Genomic DNA, 27,986 nt, shown 5'->3' on the forward strand with positions numbered 1-27,986 from the left:
TCCCTGGGAACTGGTGGGTTGTCGGGGTGCTGCCCCCGTCATTGTTCTGGAGCACCAGGTCCGGAGTTTGAGGCATTCTGGGCCGGCATGCTCATCTGAGGGTTCTGCTGAGCCCGCAGCATGCGACCCAGATCCTGTGCCATATTTTGGACCTGTCGCTCTAGATGTGAAACCTGCTCAGGCTGATACAGGGTTCTCATTTCTCCCCTGGGCTGATCCCGGGAAGAGTAGCTATCCCTTCTCTGGTAATAGCCCGGGTTGGGAAGATTTGGGTACCCCTCCACCCTTGGCCTCCCCTCTCCCCTCTCCCGGATTAGGTTATCTGGGCTCAGGAAAGTGGGGAAAGAAGGATGGATTGTTCTGGGGTTGGAAGTTTTGTGGGTACCTGGGGAAAAAGTTCTACACAGGATTTGGAGAATTTCTGCCCTCCTGGGGGAAGTGAGGAGGGAAGTTCCCTGGGTTAGGTGCTTGGTTGGATCCACCCCCCTTGGGCTGGAGGAGTCCACACATAACCCAGGATAGGTCGGTTACCCTTGTAGCGGGGACTAATATAGTCAGGGGAGTGAGGGATCCCATTTGTGGGACTACCTCCTTGGCTCGCTGTCTGTGACTGTCCCGAGGGCCTTCTGGGCTTGGAATTATTCTGCTGTGCAGGTGTGTTTTTAGGCCCCCCATCTCCAAATCCAAAATGGGGGTGACCTTCACCTCTGCCACTTTAGCAGCAGCAGGGGTGCTGGTTGGTTTGGGGCTTTTTTGAGTATTCTTGTTTTCTATGGGCTTTTGTACCTCATAGATCCGGGTGGCCTGTTCAATGACCCAGTCTAGTGATCTTTTCTCATGAAAATCTCTCACTAGCTGGGTCATGATGTACTTTGGTAGAGCGTGGAAACAAGTATTGACAAATTCTTTGCTGTCCGTGTTCACCCTTCTGGTATTCTGTGCAAACACACGCTTTAATTCCTGCACAAATTCTTGTGGGGCCTGATCCTCCCCACATTGCAAGTTGTAGGCTGCCTCGCGAGCCTCTTGGGGATTTCTGTGAACAGAAAAATGCTTCAAGATGGCCTCCCTGTAGGCGGACCATCTAGAATGATTTTCGTTCTCCAGCCCCGCAAAGAAACTGGAGTATTATGGTAAGAATGTCCATTTCACATACTGAATGCAGCTACTACTGTCTTTCAAATGGAAAATGTCCATCATCTGCTCAAAGAGCTCTAAGTTCTCCCAAATGGTATACTTAGCATTCTTATGATAAGGCGTGATGACACTCCTTATTGCATTGATTTGTTTTAAGGGGTCCTTAAGCAAGGCCCTTTTTGCCTTATTGGCCTTCTTGGTTCAGGCAACCCCGGTCCAATCATCCTCTGACTCAGAGGGACTGCTCCCAGAGGTGCCCGTCTGGTCTTCTAGGTTCTTTCGGATTCTGCAAGCCTGGGAATGGCTGGCAGAATTTGGGGACCTAGTCTCCTGTGTCCTGGGGCGCTCAGAGGAGTCTTCTGATTCCTCCTTGCTCCCAAGATTTGATGGGTACCCCCCACTGTCCTAGCTGGGCAGAGGTTTTTAGGATTCCCTTAGTGGGCCTACTCTCCTTGAGTTCCCCACTAAATTTCACTGTACTTGGGTACCCATACTCAGGTGCCTGCCCATCCATTCCTGGGAGGTACTGGTCTATGAGCCCCATACATCTGACTGGATAGTAATCTGCCATCCCCGTGGCCCTGGGCTCATGTGCGCCAGTGAACATGGGGGTGGGAGAGTCTAGGGACTGGGAGAGATGAAGGCCTCTGGTACTAGGGCTCCTGAGGTTATGCTCAGGTGCTTCCCTTTGCCAGCAAACCTCATCTCTATCAGCCCCTGCTCCCTGTTGCCATACAAGAACCTGAGCTTTCTGTTCCTCAATCAAGGCCTTACTACTCTCTATCAGTCTCTCTTGCATGGCTTCCTGCCTGTGGAGCCTATCATTGTTCTGACAGAGAGTCTCATTTTCTCTCTGTGCTTCCTGGTTTGCCTTTGAGTACTGGGCCAGTCTTTGCTGCAGGAGGGTTACCTCATGAGTCCGGTCCCTAGTGGCCTGCTCATTTCTTGCCAGAGCATCTTCCACCCTCCTGGTGTGCTCAAACAATCTATCATGCTCTTTTTGGAGGTCACCCAGTCCCTGGAGGGCCAGGTGATTTTCTTCCAGTTTCCCTTTTAAGTGACAGACTTCCTGGCCTAAGGTGTCCCTTTCCTGAGCAAGAACCTGCCTCTGTGCTGCCAAGTCATCCCTCTGTCTTTGAAGGGCACCAGCCTTCTGGCGCTCTTCCTCAAACTCTGACTGGGTGTCCAGGTCTTTCAGAATTAATTTGTTGCTCTCTCCCTTCTCTCTATCTAGGTGGCTTTGCAGGGTGACTACCTGCTCTGTGCATGCCCTGTTGCAATCCAGTTGTTGCTCCAGCTTTTTCTGGCTCTGCAGTAGGGAGTCCAAACTTTCTTGGTACTTCTTCTGCAAGGCCAGAATTCTGGTATCCTGTTCTGCCCTTTTCTGTTGCAGAATACCCATATCCTCTTTTATTTTAACTATATACTGCCTGCTTTCATTTTCTGACTCCTGGCTCCTCTGTAGCCTCTGTTCAGAAGAGTCCAGACCAGATTGGTCCTTTTCTAATGCCATCAGTTGCCTACTTGCCAGATCTTGGCCTTCAGCATATTTATCCTGTATGGCTCCCATAGATAAATATAGATATGCCGCTATCTTGGCAATCTTATTTTGCTCATCCTTGGCCTTAGGGGCCATATATAGTTCACTCAGGGCCACATGTAAGGAACCCTGGTCTTTTCAGTTATCTAACCCTGTTGCAGTGATCTGTTGTGTGATTGCCTGCAACCACACATTCTGGTCCTGCTCAGTCCATTCACCTCTCACAAATAACTTATGTAAAAGGTGTTCTCTAGCCATCTTGATGTCTACCATTGTCGCCATTTTGGAAATATTGATTTCCTTCTTGACTTACAGAGGTTTCTTATTTTATTTTTGCAAAACAGACCATTTCCTTAGAGCGTTCCCTTTTGAGGGGTGCTTTTACAGTGTAACATAGCGTGGTAGCCCAACAGGATTAATGTATCCTGTCAGTTAGCACACTGTATTAAGCTGCACAAGTGGTAGTTCTAATCCAGAAATCCCGGACGAGCCGCCAATCTGTAAGTGGTTTTAACCCAGCACTCCACATAAGTTAATGCCTAGAATGGGATGCCCAATGGAAACCCTTATTTATATATTTTTATGTCAAGCTTTTATTTCTGGATGATGTACCCTTATATAACGCCCCTCTCTTTGAATCCCCCCGGTCTCACTGAACCAAGAAGAAGGTTTGTTTTGCAAATTAAAAGATTTATTTGTAGAATTGAACAATATATATATATCACTTTTATAGATATGAACAATATATAAATATCACACTTATGAATATGAACAATGATCACCAACGGGTGATATTACAATAATCAACAATCTCTTTAATCAATTAGGAGTAGGAATAGGAAGATTAATGCAGCAGAGAGTAACTTTGTATGGGTTCAAGGAAATGCAATGATAGGAAAGAATGCAACACAGAAATAAACTTGATATGACTTCAATCAAAGACAATGTGATCACTCTTTCCCCCTGTTACTACTCACTCCCCCCAATATTCAATATGAAGAGATGGAATGAGGGCACACAGGTTTCAGGAATACAATCAACAATTGCAATTTCAATCCCGATCCCCCCAGCAAGCTTATAGAGAACAGTAATGATTTTAAAACAGGACAATTGCTTTTAAATGGTTTTTGAAATTAATGGTAAAAAACGCTAAAAATGATTTTTAATTCACTAAATAGGATTCAGAACTAGTGAGAGTTGCTTTGGATTTGTTCAGGGAAACACTAGCAATGATCGTCGGATGATTAGCAGATTGAAAACGAAATTCAGAAGTTGAAAGCAAGAAATAGCTGTTTTTACATGGAGTGAAATTGAGCCAAATACGAACTCGTGGCAAACTTTTCAGCACATGAAAAATGTGATTACAGCAACATTATAAGGAATTGGAATGTGGTTCTTAGTTCGTATCAAAGCTGAGAATGTTGGCATCAAAATAACATTTAAATTAAGTAAGTTATTATCACGTACGGTTCAAAAGTTACAGAGGTTTTAGTGAAGGTAGATTTTTCTCAAAAGAGTCAAGATTTCAAAATGAAAGATGCGCTGTTGAAGATTTGGAACAAAGATTTCTTAACACTAGAGAGTCTAAGGAGCCACAAACTACACGGACAGCACAGCCACCTACCCAGAGGCGCCTCCGGATGGTTTCTATCTGCCTGAGACAATTGCCTTTCTCCAGAAAATATATATTAGCGCCAGGATGCTTATCACTACAATTATCACAGGATTATGTGGATGAGAGAAGAATTTAGGATAGACAAACGAGATTCAATAATACAGTCTGGATATGTTGGAATGGGTTAGAAGAGATTAAATAAGCTAAGAGATTACTATGGGCAGTTCTATGCTAAATACTGACTACTATGGCTTTGGAATGGGCACGTCAAAGATCTGGTCAAAGGTTTGGATGGAATTCGCTCGCCACCGGACAGGTCTCAGGCGCTGGGTTCTGCTCTCAGCAAGACCCTCTGGTCTGCACGGCCTCTTGGACTGGATCTGACGGGTTCTAGGTTACAGCTCTGCCGGACTGGATCTGGTTCTTGGGTTCTAGCAAGGGTTCTTGGCCAGAGATAACCAACACAGCACAGGCAGGCTGTTGAATTGATTAGGCTGTATGGAAGTTTAGGGGTTAAAATCAGGTTGCAAGATTTTAAAGGCTTGCTGAAAAGGGTTCAGCTTTTTGGGTTAGGCCTCTGCTTCAGGGTTCTGGAGTCTGGTTCTGGAGTCTGGTTCTGGAGTCTAGTCCTGGAAATGGGTTCTTCCTGCAGAGCACTTCACCGGTAGATCAGTGATGAGTGAGTGTGTCTGTCTGGGTCCTCAACAGTCCCTATTTATCCATCTTACAAAGGGGTGGGGAGGCTGATTGCACTATGCCCAACCCTCTAAGGATCTGATAGGTCAGAGAATTCCCCCTCTCCTGATTTGAGAAAGGAACAGTGTGTCATGATGTGTCATCATGTGTCAGAGTGACACAGTGTTTAGGGTCCAGAAAAAATCCCTCCCCTTTGTTCTTACCCAGAAAATCTTTTTTTCCCCAAAAATATATTTCCAATATCCACAACTTGTTAATACATATTCACATGACCGATTAACTAAGGTACGTTTCTGTCAAAATCTTATCTTCCTACGAGTTTTGGTTCACAAATGACAGTTTTTCGCACTTTTGGGCGGTTACTCAGTGTCAGTTCTGTACCAATGTTTACACATGCATGCACATGCCATCTGGGCATATCCCTGGAAATGTTCATGTTCCTAACATTATCACAATAGCTAGAGTATGAACCTTTTCGTGGTTCAGTCTCTGAATGTCGCACAGATTAGTTTTAAACTGTGAGCGAACTTTTCATTTTAATAACCCATAAATCCCATATTTCTACCAGTTCAGTACAATTTGCTATAAGTCTTTTCCACAAACATACAGTTACTTCAGTTTCAAATCCACATTTTCAGTCTGGCCCGCCTCCAAGGCTTGGCTGAGCCAGAGAGTCACATTGGCTTGTCTTCCTGGGCAGTTGGTGTCAGTCACACCTGAATTAGCATTTTCTTTCATTTCAAGGAACCCATTGTCTCTTTCCCAGGGCAGCAGAGGAAGTCTCCTCCACTTCTTATTAGCAACCCCATGCGATATTCTCTCCTTTTGGTGGGAATGAACAGGGTGGTGTGTTCTCAGTGGTGGGAAACCTCTTTGAAGTTTTAGCTGAATCAGGTAACCTTATAGTCAATTGTGACATTGTTCCTTGTGAAAAATTACAGTTGCAAATTTAAAATAAGCAAACGTATCTTCAATTCCAGTCTTTTTCAACGTGAAAATCAATGTGTGGCACCCTATATTGCACTTCATGGAAGTCCCTTCTTTGGCATATTTAGCTTTTGAGACACAAGTTTCACTTGACAGATTTAGAGATCGCCAGCGTCTGACAGAGGCGAGTAACAGTATTGCACCCATTTTTGACATATTTCTTTCCAGCAAGTATCTTTAAAAGTGGATTTTGTTCTGATAAAATATACTTCTGCTGACATTATATTTATGTGGATTCTTGAAGTAGAATGATGTTCAACACCCCACAAGGAGGTTGGATCTTTTGGGTGGTTTGTGAGCCATGATTTTTGCAAATTTGACAACCAAGAAAAACGGATTTCCACACAGCTCTGTGTTTCTTTTGCAGTCATTTTGCTCTGTGGGCAGCCAATGGTGGGTTTTGGCAGTGCACTCCTGTGTTACCACTGACATAGGCAAAAGTGGATGGCGGCATATTTTTCAGATTTTTCATGCGCACTTCTGGGTGATTTTAGCGTGCATAATGCTTTCCAGCGGCCATTCTGATGTTCCTGATGCAAGCAGTGCACAGGAATGTTTCAGGGCCTGGACTAGTGCTGTAAAAACATCCCACAGTTCCATACAACTTCTTCACCAAACCCTGTGAACCACCCTTCTGCACAGCCCCCACTGCCTTCTCCCATCTGTTTGACACAAACAAAACTCCAGCCAGTTTTAACATGGGAAGTTGCTTCCTTTGGGGTGGAGTGTCGCCTTTATCACACTTCTCTTCATATTTGTTTATTAGTACTACTTGTACCTTGTGCTCCTGGAACAGACTATGGACCTGACACAGTGTTAAATGCACCAAACACTAGGCTTCCGAGGGCAATACTTATTTATTTATTTGCATTTGTAAAGTGCCAACTGCCCTCAGGCATTGTGGCGCTGTAAAGAAGGCTTACTTGGTTACATAAGTGCTTTACGTGGCATGCATACATCAATGTTACTTGGTACATTTGCAGTTACAGTAAGTGCTTTGCAGTGATTACATAGATTGGTGGGCAAGTAAATGGTGGCAGCCACATCATACATGGTGGCAGCTACATAAAGTTGCATGGTCAGTGTCGGTAGACAAGAGCATGGTGCCCGCCACATGTTGCATGGCGGCAGCTACAAATAGTTGCAAGGTCATAATTAGTGGGCATATCCATGGTGCCAGCCACATGTTCTATGGCGACAGTGGCACATAGATGCAAGGTATGAGTCCATAAGTCGGTGTGAGGAGCATGGCACAAAATACAGAGGAGGCAAGCTACACGTAGATGCAAGGTTAATGCCAGCTTTGAATAGTATGGTGCCAAGCCCATGTAGCAGGCACATACTAGTACTGAGGCAGATCAACAAGCAGTAACGTGGAGCGAAGTTGTAGGTATGGTCAGCACACATTTCACACACTAACTGGGATGAGTGGGGGTTTTTCAGGGATACACAGGTAACCAACAAGGGGGTGGGAGGGATACAGGCAAACAGGCAACAGCAGGGGGTTTGGGGGGTACAGGCAACATCGGGGGGTGGGGGCAAAGAGTCGTACAGGCAACAGCAGGGTGTGGGGGACATACAGGCATACAGGCAACGGGGGATACATGCATACAGGCAACAGCGGGAGAATGGGGGATACAGGTGTACAGGCAACAGCGGGGTCTGGGGGATACAGGCGTACAGAAACAGCGGGAGGGTGGCTGGGATACAGTCATACAGGCAACAGCTTGCAGGGTGTGGGGGACATACAGGCATACAGGCAACAGGGGGATACATGCATACAGGCAACAGCGGGAGAATGGGGGATACAGGTGTACAGGCAACAGCGGGGTCTGGGGGATACAGGCGTACAGAAACAGCGGGAGGGTGGCTGGGATACAGGCATACAGGCAACAGCTTGCAGGCATACAGGCAACAGCAGGGGGTGGGGGATACAGGAATACAGGCAACAGCGGGGGGATACAGGCATATAGACAACAGCAGGGGGGCTCACCTTACGAAACCGGGCAATGAACAGGGTGACAAACAGGGCCTTAGAAGGTGGGTCTTGGGGAGGAGTTCCGGCGTCCACCTGCCAGCATCAGGATTGGCCCTTAACAGTAGGCCAGAGACCAATCACGCTGCATCAGGGGTTGTGGTGGGTAGGCACAAAGGAAAAGAAGATTTGTTCTGCCATATTGGAAGGTGGTGGCTAGCATATGGCCCTGGTTTGGCAGTGCACAATAACTCAGTGAAAGTCCCATAAATCCATAGTGCGCACTCACCTGGAATGTTTTAAAATGCCGGTAGCATTGCGGAGAGCACAGTTCTGCAAATTAGCGATTTTCGAGTGTTATTCGTTTAGTGTCTGCCCGGTGCTATATGTCTGACAGACAACAACACAATTGGACGTATTCATAGACAACAATTTCTGAATATTGGCCACATACCAATTTTCTTGTATATCTTTGCCAATATGCTGTTTGGACATGTGGGTGGGGTAATGAAGTTGATTGAATGCCACAAGGGCCAAATCTTGGGGCATCACCACCTTTCCTGCACTTGTCTTTCAGTAAATCAGTCAGAGACTGCGCACACCCCGTTCTTTGCGACAACAATTTCTCACTTTGCGGTGTCTGGCCTTTTATCTCTATTATGTCAGTGACAGGAAGTGCAGTTTATGGAACCTGCATCGCTGAGGCTGGCTGGCACTTCTGTCAGTCACTGTAACTTCCCTGATGACTCCTCATCTGAGGGGTCATCAGGGAAGTTACAACTCCTTTGTTTGCCCTTGCCAGGTCACTGACCCTCAGCGAACCTGCGGGCTCCATGATCTAATATGCAGATTAGATCACGGAGCCCGCGGGTTTGCAGAGGGTGAAAGGCGTCTCGGGCTCAGTGATCTATCTGCTCTGAGCAGAGATCACAGAGCCCGAGGCGCCTTTCTCCATCGGCAAAGCTTTATAAAAGATGCCTTGAATTGTATACGTTTCAAGCCATCTTTTATGAACGTAGAAATATTTCTATGTTTATAAAAGACTGCTTGAAACGTGCCGAATTCAAGGCATCTTTTATAAAGCTTTGTCGATGGACAAAGCCACCTCGGGTTTTGTCCGTCCTCAACACTTTATAAAAGCTGCCTTGAATTGTTTACGTTTCAAGCCGTCTTTTATAAACATAGAAATATTTTATAAATCTCTATGCTTATAAAAGGTGGCTTGAAAAGTGCACAAACCATAGTAAGATAAGCACACAAGTGTGCGTAAATTACTATGGTTTGTGCACTTTTCAAGCCACCTTTTTATAAACATAGAAATACGTAACATTGGTATGTTTATAAGGCTTGAAAGGTACACAAACCATAGTAGTACGCATACAAATATACAAATGCTCACATACATTTATATATTTGTTTGCGCACCTTACAATGATTAGTGCACGTTTTAGGCTAGGCCCACAATGGAAGCCATGCCCCCAAACGAGGGCCCCCCCTCAATTTCTTACCCCACTTAAAGCACTGACCTCACCATCATCTAAAGCATAGTCACATGCTTTGGGAATGTCATCCTCAGGACCCTCGTTTGTAACACAGTCATGCACTTCATCATCATCAGTGATGGGTTCAGTTAAAAAGGTAGCCAGGTTCACTGTTTTACAATGAACAATGTGAATAGATGGGCTTGAAAGAATCACTTCATGTATACGAAAGCCCTTTGCATAATCCATGTGGATTTGGACTGTTTCAGTATTGCAAACACAGCGTGTCTGACATACATTGTCAGTGAACACCCCATGATAATAGTAGCAGACGTCTCAATGGAAAAAGCAGGAGCAGCAGACAATGCTTGCTCACATGGAAACTGTCCTTGCATGACAGAGACCAGCATGCCACTGTAATATGCTAAGGGTTTGTGACCCATAGTGCTCTGTTGCATCAACACTGAAGTCATCATCTGACCATTAGAATGTGAAAAAAGCTAAAACGCTTTAGTATAGTCAGAAGCTGCCAGTAGAGGAGCAGCAGAGATAATGTTTGGCAGCTCCTGAAAATGGGTAACCATCTCATCAGTCGAAACTATGGTATTTTTTATTTATTGTGCTTCTTTGAGGGCCTGCAGTAATGGTCAAGTATATGACGTGTAGTCAAAGATACATGCTCTACAGCAATTACAGATGCCAAGAAATGTTTGCATGTCTTTAACCATCACTAGCTGATGGGCAGCGTGCACTGCTGCTGCAAGTTCTGAAGTTAATTTCTTACCATTTACTGAAATCAATTGACCCAAATACAGCACCTCTTGCTTGCAATACTGCAACTTTACTCTATCCACCTTATATCTGTTGTGAGCTAATAATTGTAGTAGGTAATCAGTCCTCCCTGCACTGTTGTTTGGTAGTACTCCATACCAACAAATCGTCGACATATTGAATAATAGTGCTGGGGACATCAAGGTTTCCTAATGTTTCCTAAATCCTCATGTAAGACCCTATTAAAAATACTCGAGGTCACACAGTGCCCTTGAGGAAGCCTGGTTTGTTGAAATTGGGCCCCAGCAAACATAAATGCGGTGAGATATTGTGAGTCTAGATACAGGGGTACTCACAGTAAAATAGGTTACCTCAACAGGTATATTACACAGTCTTGTAGCAGGTTTTAGAACCACCAGGAACTCTGCCCATACTCATACTACATCATTGAGGGGGCTCAAATCCTCCAACTAGCCCCCTTTGATTTCTTCACGAGGTAGATAGCTGTGTGACACAGTGAATTAGAGGGTAATATAATTCCCTGATTCAAGAGGGCCATAATGTGTCATAAATCCCCTCCTCTGCTGCCTTTGATAAGGGATACCCTTTCAGTGTGTATGGGCACAACCCACCATACAAACCCTACATCATGCGGATTGCTCATCCCCAACTTCTCAGATACCTGAGAAAAATCCTTTGAAGCAGAAGAGGGGCATTCCCTACCAGTAACATAGAACAGGTTATATGTCTACATTGTATCATTATCTCACAAGGGACACAGACTTCCAATAGTATATCCCCCCTTGTTTTCTTTGTTCACAAAGAGGTCCTCATCTACATAAAATCGTATGGTAGGATCAATTCACAAAACTGTGCGCCACTCCCCATTTTCATAATCAACCGCTATCAGCACAATCGTGTCCTCTGACACTAATACTCCTTCTATTTCAAGCATGATAATTGTTCCTGTAACTACTTCCTGAGATTGAGCAGGCCTAAACACAAATTCAGAGGTACTCACCAGTTTTTGTTAGCCACCTGTGGTAATGCACTAAATAGTATTGTGATACCGTCTATCAACAAATCAGGGGACATTGGTGTTCCTCTCACTGCAGATTTAATGCCCAATGGATGTAAGTCAATATTACCCTCACAGTACACATACCGGGCGTCAAACACACCAGGCCCCTTTTAGTGAACGAGATGGTAATTTTGAGCTTACTAAGAATGTCCCTTCCCAACAAATAGATGGGGGTCGCAGTAGAATACAAGGGGGCCCACACCTCTCTGTCCTGTACCTTAATTTGTAATGATCTCGTAAAATGAACTGATTGAATTGCCCCAGAGAAGCCCTGCATATCCATGACCTCACCTGACAGAGGGACTCCTCCCTCACTAATGCATGAATTTGTCGCACCCGTGTCCACCATAATGATAAATGCTTTACTGCCCATCTCCACGCCCACCAAGGGTTCCTCTTCTGGGTCTGCAGTGACCGATAGGATGGGGAACACTAAGGCTCTCTGTGGGCTGCCTAATCTGGATATGAATTTGTCCCTGGAAAGACAAATGGTTTTCCTCCGACCACTGTGCCCCAGTGGTAATGCGTCACTGTGCCATTCAGCATGGCATTAGTGTTTGTAATCTGAGGGTCCTGCTGTTGTCCTTGATGTACTGCATACAGTGGCATGTTCCTGGAGCCTGGAGCTGGCAACTGCGGAAATGACGGTGGGGGAGCAGGTGGCAATTGTTACTGGCACACCATAAGAAACTGCAGGAAGTAGCTGCCCATACGACTGTGAGTATACAGCCAGACCTCCGTGGGGATAAGGCTACATCTGTTGCTGGGTGTATGCAAATGATTGCCTACTTCTGCCCTCTCTTGAAAAATGACCCTATCACCCACATGTCCAACACTGATCCGCTCCTCCTGCCCAAACTCCCATTCCTCCAAAACCTCCTTGGCCTCCCAGGGCCCCTGAAAACCCCCTTCTTCCTCGCTGAAATCCCCTGGAAACTCCACTTGATACTGGGGCTGATACCCACCTGCCCAATCATTCTCACCTCCCCGCGCAGGTGCCAGGCGCATATCAGGCTGAACTACTCTAAGCTCTGCTGATTCCTCTGTCTACACTACCGCCTTGGTCCCTTCCAATGCAGCCTTCCCCAACTTCTTTTGAACCAGTTTTGCTTCCTCCCTTTGCACTCGCTGTGCTGCTTCCGACTCCTTTTCTTTGAATCGTTTACATTGATGAATAATAAAACTGAATTTCAGCCCAACCCTTTTCATCAATCCCCACTATCTTATCAAGAGCGTTCTGTATATTTTTTGGAAGTCCCCTTTTACAACAAAATGAAAAGAAATCGAATCACCCAATCCCGAGAGACCCCCGTTTCTGCCCTCCACATTTCCTGTATGTGCGATATATAATCAGCAGGGGCCTCATCATCTCGCATTGTCCTCTGTGCGATCGATTGGAGATCAGGCGTATCAGGACATGTGCGCCGTAATGCTGGGCAAACTTCGGACCTAAATTCATTAAAATGTGCCTCATCATGACAATCACCTTGTCTTCTGCCATGCTCGGTGGGAACGACCTCGGTAGAAGTTTGTCTTGGGCGGAAATCCTTTGTATTCCCTGCAGAGGCTCCAGAGTGTCTGAGAAGGCATGAAGCGAGAGAGGAGTCCACAACTCTGCAGCCCTTTTTCTTTCACCTTGCCTGAAAGAACCAATTCCCAATAGGGGCTGGTTGTCCTGTTTGGACAGCCAAACCACTGCCGTCTGTAAACTGCAAGGAGAGATTGTGCTGTAGTTCCTGATAAATACTGATAAATACTCCGATCCTGGAAGCTGCTGGCAAGTCCTCTACTGGAGCTGAATCCGAAGAGGAAGATGAAGAAAAGATGTCTGTAGCGATTTCCAGCAACCGCAGAGCCTGCGGTTTAGCTGGCACCAGATGCAACCTCTCCTTCCAATCGAGGGGGGTCCCAAATTTGATGTCTACTACCTAGATACTGGTGAGATTCACTAGTCTCAAGAATACTTGCATTCTGAGCCACCCCACAATGTGCTGTAACCTTGCTGGACTGCAAACACTCAAGACACTGGGACCTCAAGCCAGAGTACAGTGCATGGTCTTCCAAAGTCCAAACCTTGCTGAAACTTCGGTGGACTCATGCTGGATCTCAGGAGACACAATTCAAATCCCTGAAGTCCCCTCACCATAGTGCTGGACCAAGAACGTGAAAAGAATCCAACCAGCAATATTTATTCTCCATCCAGCTCCTGTAAAGGGGCACCACATCTACAAAGCCATGAGAATCCATAAAAAATCCTTTGCTGGAAGACTCCTCTGATGACTGCTGCTGCAAGTTCCCATCCAGTGTCCAGTTCTTTCGTCTCCAGAGACCAGGAATCGAGGGAACAGGTCCTTTGCTGCTGCATCCTGAAGGCATCCACTCAGAGGGTCCTCCTGTCTCCTAAGGTACTGTGCTGGCTTGGGTTTTACTTACCTTAGGTCTTCTGAGAATCATGTGAGGCTGAGTGGGTGATTCATGTGGTTGGGAGTTTTCCCATACCACATGCTGGAACGCATATAGGGAGTCTTCTGTTAACTGCCTAAACACTTGCAACTAATTGTAATACTTGTTTAAGAAGATATCCACTGGAACCAGAAGAAAGGACGGACGAACTCTAAGGACAACCCTGTCCTTATGAAACACAGTGAAGGGTGGATTAACTGAAAGTGCCTGTAACTCACTCACTCTGTGAGCAGAAGTGACCGCAACCAAAAATACAGTTTTACGAGTTAACAGTCTCAAAGGGCATGAATGCAAAGGCTCAAACGGAGCACCCATCAGAAACTTGAGAAAAAGGTTCAAATTCCAACCGGGCACCTGCAAAGGTGATGGAGGGAACACATTAGTAAGCCCTTTCCCTGACCCTGAACCCTATCCTTACCTGCCTACATCTGGCTCATAGACCACTAGGTTCCCTCTTTTGCCTCTGAGGAAATGTGTGCTATAGATTACGGATGGACTTTATAAAATAAGGATTCTGTCAAGTGTAAAAGTACTAACCTGCTAAAGAAATTAGTGTGGTAACTGTATCTCTGTGATAGAATATGTTACAAAATGTCCTTAAGTTTATACTTACCTTTGAGTTGCATTCTGCCCCTCTAAAAAGTATATGAGTTACTAACTTTGAATGGTGTTTGCCCCTTCTAAAAAGTAACTCATATTGGTACTGTTTTATTATTCTGAACTGAATGAGTGTAGATGCTTACCAATAGGGTTTAACTACCTTGAATAACAGATTGTCATTCTTAAAGTGTACCATTGGGATTTACTTTCCCTATTCTGCTTAGTGCATTTCTAAAACAGTATTGAAGTTAATACTTGTCTTTGGGTGGCTGGTGGCCCCTCTTAAAAGTTTATGGTTGTTTAAGTACCCTGAACAGCTGCTGCTCTTCTAATCTTGTAACATTGGGGTTTGCTTTCCCTGAATTGCTTAGTGCATTCTAAAATAGTTATTGAGTGTTTACACTCCAGAAAGTATGAGTTACCTTACTAGCTCTGAACTGTGTTCTAAAAAGTAATATCTGTTACAAGGTGTATACTTGTATCTGGATTGGTATAGTTAATCATTTCTGCATCTGAGTTCTACTGAATGACTGACAGGGTCTACTACCCTTGAATTACTGATGGTGTATATATAACATGGTTTAACTCCCCAATAATATCTGACTGTCATTCTGAATGTGCTGTAGGTTTGACTCACCTTGACTGCTTAGTGTAATCACCTAACTTCCCCTTTTGTGATCCGAATAGCATGACATCCACCTAAACAAATATAGTAATCTCATATCTGGAAAGGAAACTGGAGAACCATCAAGAACAGTGTTAGGTAAGTTTTTTCTAAAGTCCAATTGGTGTTGGAGTATGTAGTGAACTTAGTAAACGAGTTAACTGTTCACCTGGAGTGTCGGAGTCATTTGTGACCACAGTTAGAACTCAAAAGACTTCATAACACTTATCTCTGGTGTAAGGGACCCAACTCTTAACATAGGCCTGCACTAGACAAGTCAGTAGAGTGGCTGAGCAGAAGGCTTATCTTAGGAGGGGTAATGGGAGATGTAGAGCAGTACACTGAAATCATTAAACACAGGGATCCAAGTAAACACTCACTTAAAGTTATTTTAAAATACATTTATTTATATGTATATACACAAGGCACACAAGCAGATCAAAAATGAAGCAACGAACAATAACAATCAATGTGAAATGGGATTGTAGAGGAGTCCCAAATGCAGCCCGCACTCCAACCATCATTTTGAAGTACCAAGAACGTTCACGCTGAAGTATGTGATGAACAAATAAACCAGCAAAGAGCCGCAGTGGGGCTCTGTCTAGTACCTATCAGAAGAACAGCACCCATTGAAGTACCAATACTGAGGAAACCAGGGACAGTAAGGTATACATTGAGAAAACCATATCAACAAATGAAACAAAATGAAGGTTATCTAAGTACAGTCCCTGAAGAAACCAAAAAGGTCTTAATGGAAGATGAATGGTGACGACATGAGAACCCGAACGGACTCACATATAGATGAAATGACGATATGAGAATCACATAAAGAGATGAAATGCCATGAATAAAAGACATTGTGAACCCAAAGTGAAAGATAAGAAGCTTAAGCCATGAGCATGATGAAGATTTTCAACCATTTTACGCATGTACATATGCTTGGAACCGCAAGAAAGCTAAGAGAATCATGCGGCTTGCTATGCTTAGTGGAAAGATAGTGTGGCAAGCACCACCTATATATATCTACCTCAAACGAAGCACATTATATAAGAGTATTTCCACTTTGCACAAGAAGCAGAATCAACTCAAGGGTTACCCAGGCCACACGAGAGATCTTCATATTTAGCGAAATCAAGAATAGAGCGGCAGAAGCTAAACTCAGCAGAGGCAACCCGTGCCAGGACAACCAAGGTCGTGTCAGAGGAATAGACGAACAGTAGCTACAATTAATTGAATTACAGAACAGAGTATCCTGCTTCAGGAAGGTCAAGATAAGAAACTGAGGCCAGGTGGTAGGTAAAACGAAAATCAAATACACAAATTATGTGAAGAAGAGGCAAATTCACAGTGTCTGAATCACGTGTCCAGCCGAGTAAGCAGCAGTGCAGCTTTCACAACTATACATGGCAGCAGGCCAGGAGAAGATATCAGAACTCTTCAAGACAGGAGATGCAGTTTCGAGGCCAACCAAAATGAATCAATTGACACATGGCTACTAAAGTAATGATTGATTGTAACCATAATTGGAGGAAGGCCGGGGGAACCATGGGGCACCCTGCACCTGGCCGACCATTCTCTGTGCTGCTAAGCAAAGTGGAAAAGTATGAGTGGGGTTGGTGCCAACCCAATCACAATGGACCAAGTAATTTAGGGTCCTATAGTTAGTAGAGCCATGGGAACGTCGTACTTTTAGTGATGTCTACAGTAGCCAGTTTGAAGGTAGGGCTAAAATGCCCCACCTACCATATACAGATATAGTACCTATAGTAAAGTTACCTTTTCCAAACCAATAGAATTGTATGACAACTTTTAAGTGTTACATGTCAATGATAACGAGTTTTCAGTATAAATGTTTTGATTTTTATGAAGTTCGGGGGAGTTGTGAAGCAAGAAGGAAGATCACGCAACCGCTGATATTCATGAGACTTCCCGTTTTTTGTACTTGTCATTAAACAGACTCCCTTTGCCAAACAGTTGCTATTGTTGATTTGGTGTTGAAGTATTAATCTGCACCCTCATCCATCTCATGGGTGCTGCTATCTTGTCTTAAAGTGCTCTGACAAGACCCCGACTCTATGGGCCGGTTAGGGGTCTCAGAGCACAGAATAAAGTTATCTAAGAAACAATAATGCAGGTGAGTAACTTTTTCTATCCTTTACATATCCAGCACACAGAGTGACTTCAATTAAATTCAGTATCAGCACTTATATATATCACCTTTGCAAAATTGAAAATGGGTGAGAAAGTTTCAGAGATAGAAAAAACACACTTTAGCAACTGCTAATAACAAGTATACTCTCCCAGAGGAATAAATGCTGTCTGTTGGCAATAAAGGTGTTCGGAATTAAAACCTATGGAGGAACCAGCACTGCCAAAGCCAGTAGGATGAAGAAGGTGGACATTTGGGAAACCAATTCAGCTAAGGTCAAATGGACAGTTCCAGTTCTGATGAAGATCTTCAGAGGAAAGGTTAGTTAACCAGTCAGTGGTTCTTGATGAAACACAGGAGCTCAAGACGAGCCTAACTGACAAACTTCAAGACCTGTAGAGAGGAGGTGAGGTCAACTCCCAATTTAAGACAATAGCACTTACGAAGCCAGGAAGCAGCAAACATTGCACAAGGTAATTACAACCCAAGCCCCACAGTACCTTGAAAGTGAAAGTGAAGAAAACATTGTAGCTGGCTTCTTTCTAGTTGCAGCATTGCAGACTCTGATTCCTGCTCCTTGGCCATGGTGATGAAAAGGGGGAACTCTGGTGGGATTCTATAGCATCAGCAGCAATGGGGTCAGCTCACTTCAGCGGCTCTTTGTGGTTTTTCGAAGCTCCAAGAAGAAACTCATATCACCGGTTTGAGTCTCTTCGATTAATTGGTCCTGAGCTCTGGTGAGGAGACTTTTCATAATGAATTTCTGCCTCCCAAGGTCCACATGGATGCCTGCAAAGTTTCAGCCGGATTCTATCTTAAGAAGATGATGCACTCAATGATGATCCAGGCCCCCAGGTATAAGGATTATGCAGCCCAGAAAGGTTACAGCAATGTGGGGAGTGGCCCAGAATGAAGAAGGTCTTGAGTCCAGGTGGTCCCACTAGCCTAAGGGAAGAAGTCATCCTTGGTGGTTCTTCCCTGTTGATATGAAAATAGGGTCAGCACAGCTGCAAGTCTTCATCAGTGCTTCTGCGTTCCTGGAAGGTGCTGCTGGATTCTCTGCTTGTCTTATTCTTCTGCTTCCTTGTGTCTGTAGTCCCAAAATCCTTGCCTTTTATGCGGGTTCCAATTCATTCACAGTCATGGAGATGTCAATTACCTGGGGGTGGCTGTCCTTCAGAACAGCAAGAGGCCCATTTAGAACTGGTTTCAGCCAGGCATATGTACATACAAAGGACAATGAAGTTTCAGCTTTTACCTCACTTCCTGCCTTTCTAGACACACTGGAGGCAGAGCAGGTATCTGGGCTGAAGCCTGACAAAGTCAAAACCCACAAAGGACTCAAATCTATTCTAAGGGATAGAGTAAAAGCCCACAAGGAACTGACAAATTAAAAATGGCAAAAAAAGAAGACAGGGGCCATTTTGAGAATAAAGCCACTGATGGGTGCTGTACTGCAGTTAAGAAATCAGCCTGCAAGTAACTTGCACAAAAGGTAGTACAAAGTAACCACTGCCACCAGACATTTAAGTTTATTCAGTGTAACTAAAAGTTACATGAGAAGTGGGAAAGGGAGTTACAATGTAACCCCCCAGCACCCAACATAAGATGGTGTGTGCTGGACCCACAAAAGAAAAGTTAAGTAAGATAAACATTATCTTACTATTCTTGGAAACTGCAGTCCTCACAAGAAAATGTATTTACACATTAAGAGAAGTCCAAGGGACTCCTTAGAGATACTGCACAGAGGGTGCTGTGTGTCACTGAGCAAAAAGCAGATGCCTGTGGAGTTTACCAAACTCCATTAAACAGTAAGAATCAAAAGTCACAGTCAGAGAAAATGAATTAGTGAGTGGTAAAAGTTCCACTCACTCAGGAGATTAAAATCAAAAAAGTCCAGCAAAAGTGCTAAGGACTCTCAGTGTAAAGGGAATTAGGACAGAAATGGAACATTCTACCTAACAAACATCAACCTAAAAGAGCAACTAGAAATCTCAAAGCCAGCTACCATATAATCGAATGCAACAGACATTGACAAAAAAGCAAAATGAATCCAGAAATGGTTGCAGAAACAAATGCCATTTGCCTGGAAAAGCACCTTGTCCCTTCAAGAAAGAAAGCTGTGGCAAGATGGTCCACACCCCACCTAAAAGCAATGAAAAGAGTTAACAGAAATATAGAACAAGAAAGGAGGAACAATTGGGACCAAGAAAAGAGTAAAATACCTACTACAAATCTGAGCATACAAATCCAAAATTCCGAAAGCTAAAAAGAAATACAATATCGAGAGGATGGAAAAAACCACCAACACTCAAAGAGAATTATTCAACATCATCAATGAGATGAGAAACCCACTGGGATGTAACAACTCACCCACACCCTCCCACAAATTATGCAATGATCTTGTGACCAATTCAAGAAGAAGATCACCAGCATGCACCAAGTCATACAGTGCATACCAATTGACCGGAAAATCCACCAGTTACCACCAACCACAGGACCAACTAAAAAAATGCACTGCTTCCAACAGATGCCGAGAGGTAAACTACTACGTTTGGTAAATAAGAGCAACATTGCAGGTTCTATGATGGACTCCTTCCCTCCAGACAACTACAAATTATCCCCGCAAAGGACACGTCTGAATACTACCTAAACCTTTTCAATCAATCCCTTTCAACCAGAGGTTGGACTGGGAACCAAAAGAGGCCCTGGAAATGATTTTCAACATGGCCACATATTACAATTTTCAGAAACCGCAACCCTTTATCTATGAGAAAATTTGGAACTCAAATAAGAAACACCACATAAAGAAGCCCAGGTTGCAGGGGCCTACCGGGAAATCTCCAGAGTTCGCTGTAGCCAGTCCACCCCTGTTTTCTACAGCAGAAGTACATAAAGCTTTCAAAACAGCCTACATCAAGCATCTACTCAAGTACACAATGGACGATGTGTAAGAACTCTCAAACTATAGACCAATATGTAACACCCCTTACCCGGCAGAAATACTAGAAACCTATGTCTGTGAACACCTACTGGAGCACTTTGAAATTAACCAACTACTGGAACGGGCCAAGTGGAATTCAGACCCTTGAGAGGAACTGAAACAGCACTAGTCTCAATATGGGATGACCTGAAGATGAACGCAGACTCCAACACCAAATCAGCACTAATATTACTCACTCTATCAGCTGCCTTCGACACAGTCAACGACAATATCCTAATAAAAAGATTGGAAGAAATAGGGTTCACTGACACAACACTGCTGTGGATCGCAGAAAGGACAGAAACAATATGGTTAAAGCCTTTCTAATGCACACCATGGGATTCCTCCTGCAGAGTTGCAAAAGTCTCATCACTATCCCTGCTTCTCTTCAACATCTACATGATGCCGCTTATCAACCTCATCAAAACCCTGGTACACTTGTCCAAGAATATAATAAAATGATGCTTACCACTTTAGACAAAATTGCTCCACTCAAACCGAGACCGAGCAAATCTAAATCTCATCTAAATAAGTGGTTTACCCCCCAGTTAAAAGACTTATGACTACTAAAACGGAAATGTGAAACCACCTGGAGATTACTCCCATCCAATGACAATAAATCTAAGCTAGCCAAAATATCTGTGCAGTACAAAAATGAAACTTGCCTGGCAAAAAGAAATTCCTATAACGAACGCATTGCCAAAGCACCCATTCCCATTGAGCCCTATCCAGGCCTGGGTTCCCTGTAGGTGGAAATACAGGGCCCTCCAAACTCGGAATGGCCCGGTAATTCCCCATTCAGGGAACCCACACCCGGACCCAGGAGGCTTTGTTAAAACTGATATAATATTGTTTCTTCCTCATTGTATATGTTGGCCTATGCCCAGTCGCTCTGCGAGGAAATCCGCATTGCAAGGTCGTAACCTTAAGTAAATCGAGCCTCCACTTTAGGTCAAAGCCGCCATTTTAGTTATTCGTGCAAAGTCACACCGTGGCTTAAAATGGCCGACCTGTGTTCTCTTGTTCTAACTTAACCTCTTCGACCTTTGTAGACAAGTTAATCTCCAACTTGCCTGCAGGCTATATGTTAGGGTCATGTAGACCTTGTCCTTTGTTGACCTCGGGATCGGGGGATAACTTGAATCAGCAATGTTAACCTACAAGTATAAAAGAACAATAATGCTATCTGAACATGACATGCAAAACATCTGTTTGACCTGCATTGAAACAAATGTGTAAAGAGTGTAAAGTTAAACCCAGAGAATAGTAGTGCTTGTTAGTAAAATGTATTACGAAGTAAACCGCATGCACGAGATATGTAAATTAGGAATGAACCTGGCGCGACCCTAGCCCAGTACATGATTAACTTGTAGGAGGCTGGACATAGTTATGAAGAAAACTGTATAAATATGCTGATGTCCAGCTAGCAATTCCTGTTCACTGCTCACATTGAACCTTCTGATGGTCTCTGTGAAGTACTGACGGCCAAATAGCTATTTGTGTACTTTGTTTTGTGAACTGCTCAGTATTGCAATAAAGATTCTGGGAATCTTTACAAGCCCGTGTTGGTGTATTTCTCTCTACATGGTGTAAAAGCCTTAATATTGTATTTTCTGATTCCACAATGTTGTGACCAGAGTTTTTGAGTCCAAAACCTGGTTGACTGTCCCATATCCCTAACTAAAGAGCGGATTGTATTTCCCTATCCCATAATGACACATAACCTATCCCATTTTGACCCTTTTCCTTTGTCCTACTCTCTAAGTAATTCTATTCATACCCTGATAACCTGTCTAAAACTGTTCTAATTCTCTGTGCATATTTTTCTTGCTTTCGTAGTGTTAGCACCATTCTTTCATTCACCCCATCTTGTATCTCCTTAGCAATATATATATATATATAAATTACTTTTCCATAAAGAAAAGGGGTACACTGCGTGAAGGGTTACAACTGTAGCGTAACTTTTATATTCACAGGTGGTGTTCCTCTTTTCTAGCCATTAAATCTAGTGTAAGTTTCTTCAAAACCGGTTTTCTATCCTTAATTGCTTTATTTTACCAACACCGAACATCCTTTCACCTTGAAACTCTCATCCAATTATCCAGCTATTGTCAATCCTTAACTTCCATATTGTCCCTGTGATATTCATCTATTCCCCAGCCTAAAAACACCATTCTGATTCTGTGTATTTCACCCATTTTCTTTAAAAAACATTTTGACATTTAAACTGAAAATGGTGAAAATGCCTCTTATTTTGTGAGGAAAGGTCGGATTTTGATTCTGTTTGCTGCATAATATCCCTGACTCCTTGCTGCTTGCTTCTTTCTGTCCACTCAGAATTCGATTAATTGTGGGTTGAGGGAACATTTCAGGGGGAAACCTTAACTCGGGTGCTATCTATCCTAATTGAAAAAGTGCTCCTATTAATTTGTGCTTTGGATATGTTCTTGTAAAATGTTACCCAAGTGTATTTCAGTGGTTTTCATTGTAATTATCACCCCATTGATTATTGCTGCCCAATAAAAAAATGGTGTGATTTTATTTGAATTTAAAATAAATAAATAAATATTCTGTGACCACCCACTGGCCTGGTTCATGGTCCATTGTGACCCAGGGTATTTGTAAAAAGGGGTTGTGAGACGGGTTGGCTATCAACTCAATTCGAATTCATAGAAAAGAAAGAGAAAGTATTCTAATTGAGCGCTACATCCTAGGCCCTAGGCTAAGGGCAAGAGTCCTGATTGGGTGTGTGACGCCCGGTTAGAATCCTTCACTTTCCGACTCATCTACAGTGTCCCACTCCTCTTTTCCCCCTCGCGTATGGTCATATTCGTCATCCCACTGTACCGTACCATAGTCCATACTTTCCTATTTCTCCTCTATATGCACATCCTTAATGGCTCTCCATTCATCTGTTCCTATAGGTACTCGCTGCCTATCTCTCATCTAATTTTAATCGAGCCAACTCACCTTCAACCTTCCTTAGTGCATCGACCAGCCCCTTCTGTGGTTTTGTATCAGTTCCTTAAGGTGTTTTGCCCCTTGCAGCGACAGACGTTGTGGGGTGAGGGTGATTGTGGTATTGGGCTGGCATGGGTGGCGGGGGAGCTGTGGTAGGCAAAGGAACAGATGTGTGATTTGTATATCCTGATGCAGTATGTGTAGTATAACATCCTGACAGAAGACACTGAACTACCTCTGTGGAGACTAATGGGGTTTTGGAACAGTACCAGTAGTAGTTACCAGGTCGCAAGGGCTGACCAACTCACCCATCGTTTTAAGGGATTCTGCAGACCCATCTTCCAAATCCTCCACCATTTTCCATTGTTCTAATACCTCCTTTATATTTTTCATTTTTTCCCCTTTTACTTGGCCACCAAAAATGTGTACATATGACTTAGTATTTCTCGATTATTTGTCCCCTGTTCCGGCCATGGCTTATACAACCCTCCTTTTGTTTCAGCTAGCCATTCCTTATGATACTTGAAAACGTGTTCTCGATACAAAGGAAGGGCTTTACACATGTATTCGAATGGTGTTGCTGGCTCCATCTTAGCTGCCCCAATATCACTGTTTACAATGTTATCAACACCCTGCCCAACAAGCTGTATCCCTCCTCAATGCTCCTTTCTTCCTTTACCGCACTCCAACCCCTCTCCCCTCAATAGTTACTCCCCTTCACACCACCTGCACACACAAACACATCCACTCACTCCTCACAGACTTTTTATGACACAACACAATAGGCCCTCCCTCGCCTCTGCTAATTACAAAAAAAATTACAGAAAAGTCTACTTTTCATTCCAACACCCACTCTATATCGGGTGAGGAGATACCAGGCCCACAAGGGCCTCTACCACAACAATGTCTCGTTCTCATGCCCCCCTTTATACTGGGCAGAGAGATCCCACACCCACTAAGTATATGGGGTTCTCTATCATATTCTTTTTCCTTCGTTACACAGCACTGTCTTCTTCCCTAATACTATAGGAAAAGGTCCTGTTACACCACAATCCTCCATATAAAAAAACAACTTAACTTATATACACCACCATGTGGGTTGCCAACCTATTCATACAATCCTCCCATACCACACACACATATACACACCCATTGTCACCCACACTCAAATACTCATGCGCCCTTACCATACCCCACTTGTTTTTCTCCAAAGAAGGTGCACTTACATCTGTTTGTTCACCCGAAGTTCTCCATCACGTGATCCCACTAACAACCTGCATAATCTGGGGTCAGGCCTCCGCTCCAAATAACAATCAGGAATTCTGATAACACAGCTCCTTTAAACCTCTCGATGGCGCACACAAAGGGGACTGGTAGCTGCAGGTGCGTACACCCCGCCCCATTAGCGACCCGGAATCCTCCGTCTTTGCTGGGGATTCTGGGATCATGTCAGGTCACAAATAATGTAGGGTAACTCCAAGACAATTGGCTTACACGGATTCCAGTCACAATTGGCGTTTTCTTTTCCCTTGGGCGAGTCCACAGTAGTAGTGTATTCTGGTTGCACTGTTATCTGCATGTCTGGCACCCTTATTGTGACCGTAACAAGGATAGAAAGTAATGCTTAATTTTGTCTGGTACATTTAGACTGTGCGCTAACAATTGGAAATTGAAAGTTGTCTTCAAAAACCACATGCATGCTTAATTTTGTACTTATTTATGTTTATTCCATTAATCTTCACTTATGTTGTATTAGTTTCATACAATTAACTTTCTTCAAATACTTTTGTATTGGTTTCATACACTTATTCTTCAGTTATGTTGTACTGGTTTCATACAATTTGCTTTCTTCAATTGTCTTTGTATTGGTTTCATACACTTATTCTTTAGTTATGTTGTATTAGTTTCATACAATTTACTTTCTTCTATTACATACACTTGTTCATTCATTTCTCAACACGTGTTTCCCTACAGTGGTTCCTATGGTTCATCAGGAGAGATACCGAAAGCTTTTTTGCTTCTTAATAAATCTTAAGAGGCTATTCTCAGTATTTTTAATGCGATTCAATTTTATCTTCTATATATTGTTTCCTATTTTCTTTTTAGATGAAGAGTTAAAATATCCGATTGTCTTCCATCAATGCACTGATCCCTGATTTACGAAACAAGATATAGATGATACAATTGAATCACATGAAAAATACTGAGAATAGCCTCTTAATGGAGGGGGGATGAGACAGGCGAGGTTGCTATCTTACTAGTACAGGGACAATTCTGATAGAGTAAGTGGACAGAAGGAAGGGAGGAGATAGGAAAGGTAGAAAGGGAAAGGAGGAGAGAACAGAGAGTAAGCAGTCAAAAATAGTGTAGAAGCAAGAGGGGAGAGCAAATGCAATTGCAGAAGTAGTAGTAACACATAACATTGCAAGCCAGGGTACAAGATGAAGATGGGAACAGCATGATTCAGTGCCACCATGTAGGTAGAGCCATTCCACTATAGACTTTCACCTATAAAATGTTTTGAGCTGTATTCTCTTGTTAGGGTGTACCATGGTGATAGGGAATATGAAGATTATATGCAGCCATCCTCTACTACCAATCAGGAAGCAGTGTTGCATTCAGATAAGGGAGACTGATGGGGAGTGTGATACATCAGAGTTGATTATGTATCTCAGTCTTCTTCCTCCAAATCCCTTCGTGACACTTCGTCTTCTGCACTGGGACAGACAGATGCCAAGGGTACTGGGACCCTCTACGATGGAGATGTTGGATACACTCAGTAAACACTGAAGTCATGAGAAAGGGTAGAGGCTGCCCAAAAGAGCAAGAACATCTGTAGCCTAAACTCATCACCTGGGGATCCAGCTATAGCTACCATTCACTTATTTCCTGTGGTGATACTGAGGATCAGTTTTATGATGATGGAACAGATCTCTGAGATGATAATTCTGTGGCTAACAATGGAGAAAGTACTTCTGGACCGCAGGATTCAGTGTGAAAATCTATGTTTTATGCAGGTTATTCGACTTGTACAGGAAGTGTTGGTGGGCGGGGGTGGGAGGGGACTATGCAGATGTTTTTATATGCAACAAGCTTGCACATATGCTCATACCAGGATGCATGTTGAATGTATAAGACCCTATCTGCCTCTGAAATGGACTTCCACCCCTGACATTGATCCTAAAATGGCTTTTTTCGTTATGGAAGAAATATCATTAAGGGGCAGAATAGGGTTCTCTCAACATCTCCAGTCCCCTTTTGAATGTTTTAGTCCTAGTGGAGGGATCCTCATTTATGGGTCATGCTCTTGATTCTGAGGAAGTGAGTACTTGGGACCAGCAGGATTTGTGCTTTCTGGGAGACGCCAACTCCTCAATCTTTCATGAACATCATACAGGCATGATATTATATGATAGGTTATTTATAACGCACTTAATACCCAGACGTTTCTAAGCGCGGACCCGGGAATCGAACCCGTGTTGCTCCGTGTCATCTTGCTTCCAAGGCGAGCACGTTGCCGCTGAGCTATCCCCCTGGGACGAAGAAAAATCAGCGCCAAGCTGAGTGCCTTTGCAGGAAGGAACTTGCCTTCTGGGCTTATATTCATTCAGAGAGAAATTCATCAAGGAATTGGCTACGTATGTCAGGACCTTCATTCCCTTAGAAAGGTCCCAGTCGTCGCACAACAAAATGTTCACCTCTTGGGTATTTTTATCAGGGTATTGCCATAGCAGGTGAACACCTATCTGGCCAGTTCCTCTGCAATACAAGTCCAGCATGTCAAAGAGCCCTTGAGTATGAGCCCTCCTTCCAACGAACTAGGCCATCCTTTTTTCCTCAGAGGTCATGCAACCTCAGATCACAAGTTCCCAGTGGGTCAGCTGGGTGAGCTGGATTTAACCAGTATGTGTATTTATTTATTTTATTTTAACAATTATAGCAGCACACCAAACCCTCAGGCATCAGGGCGCTAGTTACAGGAAGAGCAAATGAGAATCTTCAGCAAAAATCAGATCAGGCAGGTAAATAGTCTGGAAAAGCCACGCCATATGTTGCGGGGGGCTACACCAGGTAGCCATAAATACAAAGTCAAATCAGGTGGGTACATAGCCTGGCAAACCCACACCTCATGTTGCAGGGGACTACATCAGGTTTCCATAAATGCTAAAGTCAAGTCAGGTAGGTGCATAAATTGGCAGAGCCATGCCTCAAGGTGCTGGGTGCTGCATCAAGTGTGCATAGTGCAGTACTGAAAGGAAGTCGATAGGTAGTAGCAGAAAACAGTCAGCAGTAAGCAGCAGATGCAGGTCAAATGCAATGTATGTATGTAATTCTTTTAGTTATTTACAGTGAGTATCACAGCGCTGGTACAACTTGATAGGAAGAGGTTATAAAGAAACTACCTGTGTAGTGCAAGGCTAAGGTCAGAGCATGTGAGTTACAAAGACAAATCAAGAGCGTTACAAGGAATGAACCTGCGAAACATAGGGCTAGAAGACAAATCCGGAGGCACAGACAACTCAGGTGAATTGTGGAAGTCAAAAAGGCAATCGAACATGGTCAATCAGGCGAGATGCAGGTAAACTAATGAAGTAAAGCGGGTGATCACACACATTGCAAAGGCTAGAGTAGTCAGGTCAGTTGGGTAGTGGCTCTATCGTACACTGTGCAAGGCAGAATGGCACAGGGAGCAGCAAAGGGGCTAATGCTTCAGAAGGTGTGGTCTGGAGGAGAGTATGCTGGCAAGGTAGCGACCAAGTGAAAAGTGGTAAGAACAGATGCAGTTGAATATTTTACAGGTTTGAGACAAAGGGCAGGGCGAGCGTTACGGGACACGTGATGGAAGCATACATGGTACTGCCTGCAATGTGCAGCAATAACCA

The sequence above is a fragment of the Ambystoma mexicanum genome, chromosome 6q (genome assembly GCF_040938575.1).
Source record: "Ambystoma mexicanum isolate Mex_15411 chromosome 6q, UKY_AmexF1_1, whole genome shotgun sequence".
NCBI classification, from domain to species: Eukaryota; Metazoa; Chordata; class Amphibia; order Caudata; family Ambystomatidae; genus Ambystoma; species Ambystoma mexicanum.